This window comes from Lissotriton helveticus, chromosome 4_1 (genome assembly GCF_964261635.1).
Source record: "Lissotriton helveticus chromosome 4_1, aLisHel1.1, whole genome shotgun sequence".
In the NCBI taxonomy this organism is placed as follows: domain Eukaryota; kingdom Metazoa; phylum Chordata; class Amphibia; order Caudata; family Salamandridae; genus Lissotriton; species Lissotriton helveticus.
The window spans coordinates 2,134,540,335-2,134,548,567 of NC_136063.1; positions in this window are offsets into that span (position 1 = coordinate 2,134,540,335).

The following is an 8,233-nucleotide window of genomic DNA, read 5'->3' on the forward strand; positions in this document are numbered from 1 at the left end:
GCTGTCTGCATCCAGAGTACCAGAATTCCCATTCAGGACTTTAAGGACTCTGCATATAGTAAATATCATTTTAATTATCTTGATTTGTTGTTAATGTGAGAGATATCAATCGACTACGCCTGTCATTATGTCAATAAATGTTTAACTCATAGAGGAGGTGAGGATGACCTGCTCATTGCCGTTGAGTTGTAAGTAGGTTAACTGCTATTACATGGATGTACTAAATACATTTGAATGGCACTTTGGTATATTGTATTAGTGGTGCTCTTTATGGAGCTGCGGTAACATCTGCCCCTGTGTGTTACTCACTCTATGTTATTTACGTGTTCTTTATTTGTGGGAAAGGGGGAGGGTCGGGGGATTCGTCTGTGTAGAGTTGGGGTTTGCATGCCGTGGATAGTGGGGGGGGGGCATTGGAAGTTGTACGTTTTCTTTGTTCAATGTAGTCATGGTTGCAGCACATATAGCGTGCCCAGCAATCCTAGAGGTGATTCCCCGAAACTGGAAAGTTCCCTAGGAAGTACAGATGGAATATAATAATGGAAATAAGATCCCTAAGTTAGATCATGGGGGATAGGCTGCGACTGCTGACTTGGAATGTTAGGGGACTAAATGATTTCAGGAAAACTAGGAAGATAATCGCTTATCTCACCAGACTTAGGGGCCGATTAGGATGGCGGACGGAAATGGGTACTGTCCGCCATGGTGGGGGAAATTTTACTCCCGGCTGCGCCGCGGAGAAACCGCGGTTGGGATTAGGATATTCATGTCACGAAACTCCGACCGCGGCGGACGGATCACAACCAACACCGTCCGCGGTGGACGGAACACAACCAAGTCCGTCCGCGGCGGACGGAGTCCAATGAACAACCACTGCCGCGGACGGAAATGACCGCGGAAAATAAAACATGTACCGCCATACCTGAGAATACTCCGTGGCCGCAATTAGGATAAATCCGCCCGTACCACGGAACTCACAGCCATCCACGTCCGCGGCGGAAACAATGCTACGAGAACCACAGCATCACTGCGGAAGGCCAACACGCACAACATCCCTAGCGCCTAACAAATGTATGAAAGTGCACCGCAAGTCCTAAGCAAACATACGAACATTGACAAGGCCCCCCCCCCCCAAGCACAAGCCACCATGACACGTCCCAATTATCCAATAATGCACACAAGTCAACACGCCCACCTACCACCTGACTCGCAACAACCATTGAGACACGACTACAAAAAGACACCCCCACACAACCACAATCCCTTGCACCACAGCATTGCTGCCAGCAAGAGGGCCATTCGAGACACTGCTAACTCACATAAAATCACATAGAAGACACCCACCCACCACCCTACCACACCCACCACACAAACACCCACCACACAAATCCTACACATCACACACCACACACCTGCACCTCCCAACTCACTCAACTCACACACTGAGCACCACACACTATGGCACCCAAAAAAAAAACCAAATTCACGGAGACAGAGTTGCGGGTAATGGTAGATGAAATTATCCGTGTGGAGCCCAACATCTTCGGGGCCCAAGTCCAGCAGACGACCGTGGCGCAAAAGAACCACATGTGGGACAGGATCGTCACTCGGGTGAATGCGTCGGGGACTGTGCCGAGGACCAAGCACGACATTCAGAGGCGGTGGCATGACCTTAAGACCAGGGTCAAGGGCATCCGAGCGAAAAACCACGCCAGAGCCAATCTTACTGGCGGTGGCACACCCCCGGAGCCCATACCCTACACCGATTGGGAGGAGAAGGTGCTGGTGATACTACACCCAGAGAGCCTAGACGGCCTTGACGAAGGAGAAGAGACTGGTGAGTACAAACCAAGCACCACGAGCAGCACGACATGGTCAGGCTCACACAACTGAGAAGAAACATCCCCCACGCCCCAACCCATGCACGTCGGACACCAACACACTAACATGTCCATGGCTCCCAACAGGCCCCCATGTTCACGGGGAGGGTGGTGGTGGTGGTGGTGGTGGAGGGTGGGGTGTGTGAGAGGCCCAAACTACAACTCCCAACAGGCCCCCATGTTCACGGGGAGGGTGGTGGTGGTGGTGGTGGTGGAGGGTGGGGTGTGTGAGAGGCCCAAACTACAACTCCCAACAGGCCCCCATGTTCACGGGGAGGGTGGTGGTGGTGGTGGTGGTGGAGGGTGGGGTGTGTGCGACAGGAAACAGAAATGTCTACAAATCAATGTAACCATGTACTGTCCACATTACTGACCAGCTCGATCTTGTCCCTCAGGTGATCGTCAACTGACTGGGGAAAGCAGTACCCGGCCGCCAGCCTCGCCTCCCACACCTACAGGACTCTCTGCTGACGACGACACAGGCAGCTCCGGGGCGGAGGATGGAGCGGGACCAAGCACGCAGCCAGGGCCATCTGGCTCACAGGGACTCCCGGGACCGACCAACGTCGCATGTGTGACTCCCGCGGCACCTGTCTCTGTGATCTGCACAGTCCCCACCACCACCAGTACCACCAGTACCACCAGTACCACCAGTACCACCACTACCACCAGCACCACGACTCCTGCCGGTGCCACCCAGCATGACCCAGCGCGCAACGCTGGTCCAACGGCCCCACACACAAGCAGGGTGAGTGGGCCACAAACACAGGCAACGGGACAACTGCCAATCAGGCGAGCCACACACCGCCGGTCAGAGGAGGGACAGCTACCCGAGCCAGTGGCACAGTCCCTACAAGCTCTTGCCAGGTGCCAGGCCTCATACGACCGGTCCCAGGCAAACGCTGATCGTGTTCACCAGGACTCAGTGGACAACACCAACATCCTGCGCGAGATCTCTGGCATCCTTGGCCAGATGTTGGTGATCATGGGCCAGCAGGCAACGATGTGGAGGGAATGGGTTGGCCGGAACAACCCCCCCCCCCTCCACCAAGTGTGTCAGCGCCACCGCCACCGTCACCTCCGCCTCCCCCGTCACCTCCGCCTCCGCCTCCACCGCCGCCACCACCACCTGAGCCCCTGGCGACGGATGTGGCCCATCACCAACCTGCCCTCCCAGCTGACTCTGTACCACCTCCGAGACGGAGGGGGCGGCCGAGGCAGGAAGTGGCTGAGAGCAGTGTTGGAGCGCCAGGCACACGCTCCAAGAGGGGACGACCTTGACAATGCCACTGCCTGTGCCAGACATTCACCCTGCAAACCATCCTGTCCCACATAGACAATCATTGCCACTGGTCTGCTGGACTAGCCTGACACCCCCCAATGTGGTGTCAGCACGGACATTTCATCTGCCATTACCTTCAACTCCAACTCCCTCCCCCCCACTTACTTGTAAATATTCACCAGCACAAAAGCACAACCTGTCAATAAATTGCATTTACTCACACAATGATGTTTTGCCTCCATGTTTATTCACATGATTGCCATCAGATACAGACGTAAACAGGTACAGGGATCATAGTCGCACATGATCATGGCGCTGCGGGAGTGACCTAGAGAAAACCAGAGACAGCAAACACACGTCAGTAAAGAGATTCACACACATCACAACACAATGCACAGCAACATTACACAAACGACAACCATCACACAAGCATGGGATGGGAGCACACACATCATGGACACTCCTATGTCCAAAGACATGAAGACACACATGTGCAACCATCACAAACCACACCCAGCTGATTAACCCCATATCCACACAACACCAGAAAACATACATGAGGCATTGTCAACCGCCACTAGAGGTAGATACTCACATTCAAGGGAAGTAGCGATCAATGAGCTGGCGCCTCTGGTCCACACCTTCCTCCTCACCACTATCCTCATCAGTCGACATGGGTGGGATGGGAGGCCGAGGAACTCCTTCGTCTTCAGGGTCCAACAGCAGTTCAATGTTATTGCGTACTGCCAGGTTGTGGAGCATGCAGCAGGCAATCACGATCTTGCATACTTTTCCTGGTGAGTAAGGCAGGGCCCCACCGGTCTTATCCAGGCACCGAAACCTAGACTTGAGCAGTCCAAAGGTACGTTCGATGACTCTCCGTGTCCTTCCATGTGCCTCATTGTACCGCATTTCACCCGCCGTCCTCGGATTACGTAGGGGACTGAGGAGCCAGGGCCGGTTTGGGTAAGCCGAGTCGCCTATGTAGGGGGATGACAGAGACAAACATCAGAACAAGATATGGTGGGTACCCCATGCAACACAGAGATCACAAGAGTCCCCACTGCACACTCACCAACAAGCCACGCTTGACCGGGTGGCAGATTTGCCATGAGTCGTGGGACATTGCTGGTCCGCATGATGTGGGCGTCATGTGCGGATCCAGGAAATCTTGCACACACATGGGAGATGATGTTGCTCGCCAGGCACACCACCTGCACGTTCAGCGAATGAAAGTGTTTGCGATTCCTGAACACTTGTTCGCGTGCCCGTGGTGGAATGAGCGCGATGTGCGTGCCATCAATTGAGCCCACAACGTGAGGTATGTGGCCCAGTGCATAGAAACCAGCTTTGACAGCTGGCAACTCTTCCGGACGTGGGAAATGTATGTACTCATCCTTGTACAGCATCATAGCTGTTAACACATCCCGAAGAACCGTGCTGAACATGGCCTGTGACATACCCCCGGCACCTCCAACTGTATACTGAAATGTGCCAGTAGCGAAGAAATGTAGTACCGCCATGACCTTTGCAGTGGGTGTAAACGAGCCAGGATACGTTCGACGTGGCTGCAGATGAGGAGACAATTGAGCCACAAGCTCCAGCAACCGACGTCGATCCAGCCTGAATTTCCGAATCACCTCCTCGTCTACCATATCCTCCAGCAGAGTGTATGGGCGATGCACATTTGGAGCCCTCCTGTGTGGGAGAGAGATGTAACTTAGGTCAACTTACAAACGACGCATACGTGTACAACTCCATCACATGTGTACCTTACTGACAAAACTTCAGTCGTCACCCTAATGTATCGTAGACACATCACAGACACTCATGCAACTGCATGCACACAAACGATAAGTTTACACACGCCATGTCATCAAGCACAAATGCCACCACCAATGATGATGTGCATACGGTAATGACATGCATGGTGACAGAACGTAGAAATCACATACACGGAATGCATGTGTACCACCACCACTGTAGTCACCTCGACACAACAAGAAACTGACAACAGATGCATTAATTGGCCACACAGCCGTGATGTACTGTGTAGTTGTGAAGATGTAACAACGTCTGTAGGGTCAAACCCGACGTCAACACGTACAAATGCACGGGGGGCGTGGCTAGCAGCCGATGAGGACGGTCGCAGCCTAACGAGGCTCCCGACCCTCTGCCCGAAATCCGCCGAAAATCCTGCAATTCTCCCGGGATCCCCGCGCACCTCGGGTAGATCCCGGGTACTATCACTGACCCTGCTCCGGAGCGAGTTGCGCGCCTGGGTGCTGCTTGCAAGCCCGGCAAGACGCTGTGCGGGGACGGAGCTCCAGGCTCCCAAGATGGAGACTCCCGGGCTCCCTGGCTGAGGTGAGCCGCGCATCCCGGAGGGCCCCTCACCAGCGCCCGCCCGTGCAGAGGAGGCCGTCGGGCTGTGGATCCGTGCCCTGGGAAGCCCCGGCGGGCGATCGTCTCCAGCCTCCGCCGCATCCTGACCGGAGCTTCGCCGCCGGGGGTCCGACGGGGCCCTGCCTCCCCGGACGTGCTAAACTTTACTCCCCGGCTTGGAGGCCTACAACTCTGGAGAGCACTTGCCCCTGCCCAGGACTCCTGGACCCTGCCTTGTGGAGCGCGGCTCCCCCGCCGCCTGGGAATGGCGAGCGCTGGCTGACCCCTGAAGCCTGACCGCCTGGTTATCCGCCCACTGGGGAGGGACTGCCCTGCTGTTCACGAGCCGGGGGCTCCCGACCGGAGGGGCCCCTCACCGGCGCTGCGGGGACCGGCACTGAGCGCCGCGCCCTGGGCCGACTTGGCGGGCGCCATCCCTGACCCTCGGGGTCTCACCACCGGAGCGCCGGCGGAGCCCCGCCTCCTGGGGACGGACTGCCACTTTACTCCCCGGCGCAGAGGCCTTCACGCACGACGGGGATCCTCCCTCTCCCCCGGGCCCATGGATCCTGCCTGTCTGTAGGGGGATCCCCCGTGGAGTTCGTGGTGGCGCGGGCTGGCTGCCCCCAGTGCCCAGCTGGCCGGTCAGCGGCGAGAGACTGCGGATGTGCGGCGCTCCACCACTACAGGGCCGGCCCGGACCTGCCTGCGACCCCGCTCCATTGCCCTTGGGCCTACGACTTGCGGGCCACCACTGACCCCCGCCTCACAGGTGGCTGGAGGTGGAGTGCCCCCCCCGCGACGCGGCGCGTCACCCGGCACTACAACCCATCCCAGGACTAACCCCCGCTGCCCACGAGTGACCCCTGCCACCGGGGCCACTGGCTCGGCGACCTCCTGCAGAGCCCTCTGGAGGGACAGCTGGGAGGCCCTACCCCTTCTGCCGGATCCCGGCGGCGCTCTCGGCTGGCCCGCCGCCTGCCTGGCTGAGGACGCCCGGACGGTGAGCCTGCCGAAAAGGCGCCTGGTGTGCCGCTAGTTGCTGCTGTGGACTGCGGGGGGGGACTCTGCTGGCCCCATCACAGAGCCCGCGAAGCGCTGAAGGTGTGGACGACGGGACTAGCGGGAGCCCGGGCCCCTCGAACGTTGGAACGACGAACGGAGGAGCATCATGGGCAAGACAACGAGAGGCGCAAGGACGGAGGGGGCTCCCCCTTCGGAAGAGACCGAGGGCCCCGTGCACCCGGCGATGGGCCTCCAGCAGATGCAGGACAATATACTTGAAGCTATTGCAGCCACGAAAGAGTCGCTGCACAGCGACATCGCTCAGGTATCAGCAAGCTTGGGACTCCTGAGGGCCGACCATGCCAAGTTGGCGGACAGGGTCAAGATCGCGGAGGCCACCCTGCAGGAACTCACACCGGCGCAGAAGTCGATGGAGGGGAAGCTCACGGAGGCGTTGGACCGGATCAGCACCCTAGAAAGGCGGGCCGAAGATGCCGAAAATCGCAACCGCCGGAACAACGTGCGCCTCGTGGGCCTGCCGGAAAAAACGGAAGGGACGGACATGGTGGGGTACCTCGATGGCTGGTTGAGTTCGGTGGTGGCCCCGGAGGGACTCTCCCCATTCTTCACTCTGGAAAGAGCGCACAGGGTTCCGGCGAGGCCTCCGAAACCGGGCCTCCCGCCACGCCCGGTGGTCATGAAACTCCTGCACTACAAGGACCGGGACTGGTTGTTACAGCGCGCCAGGGACGCCGGCCCTTTTCAGGTGGACAACAGTAGGGTGACCCTGTTTCCGGACTATACATTTGAGACCCAAAAACAGCGCGCCTCCTTCCTCTCCATCAAGCGGGAACTCCGGGCGGAAGGAATCCAGTACTCGCTTCTGTTCCCGGCTAGACTCCGAGTTGTGGTGGATGAGAGCACGCTGTTCTTCCAAACATCTGATGCGGCCTGGGCCTGGTGGGACACCTACAAGGCTGGCACGGACGGGGCCCGTCGCAGGGAGGAGGAGGAACGCCAGGAACACCCCCTCAGACGATCGCGGCGTCACCGGGGTCGAGGCCGAGGCCCCAAGAGACCAACCAGCACCCAGACGGCGGACGAGCGCAGAGCAGCATTGCAGGCGGTTAAGGAGGTTTCGGGGCCTGCATTGACCCACTCAGAAGGGGGCTCGGAGGACCAGGGTTCGGGCTCAGATTCTGACCTGTCGGGCCCGGGTGGAGCCAAAGGCCCGAAAGTCACTCCACAGACGTCCGGCGAAATCATCGAGAGCTGAACCATTGACAAGGTACCAGGTGGGGAGGCGGGGAACTACCGCATCTGCTGTGAACTCTGGAGCAGGCAGCTGTGAGACTGTACTATTACGAACTGTGATGAGTCTTATAGGGCAGGGGCCTGAGGGCAGTACTCACGGGCTTTAGTGGCTAGTGCACACTCCCCAAGGCCCATAAGGCCACCGTAGCTCGCCTACGGAATAGAGGTTCTATGAGCCGTTGCTCACTTGTTTGGATGGGAGTATCTCTGTTGCAGAGGGGTCCTATTCTGGGGGAGGGGGGGCCTGGAGCGGTTGGGGGTTCTCTGGGCGTAGCGTTGGGGGGGGAGTTGGGATGTGGGATTGGGGGGGGAATGTGTGTGTCAGTGCCTACGGTCTGGACGTTGCTAACTAGACCTTCATCATTCA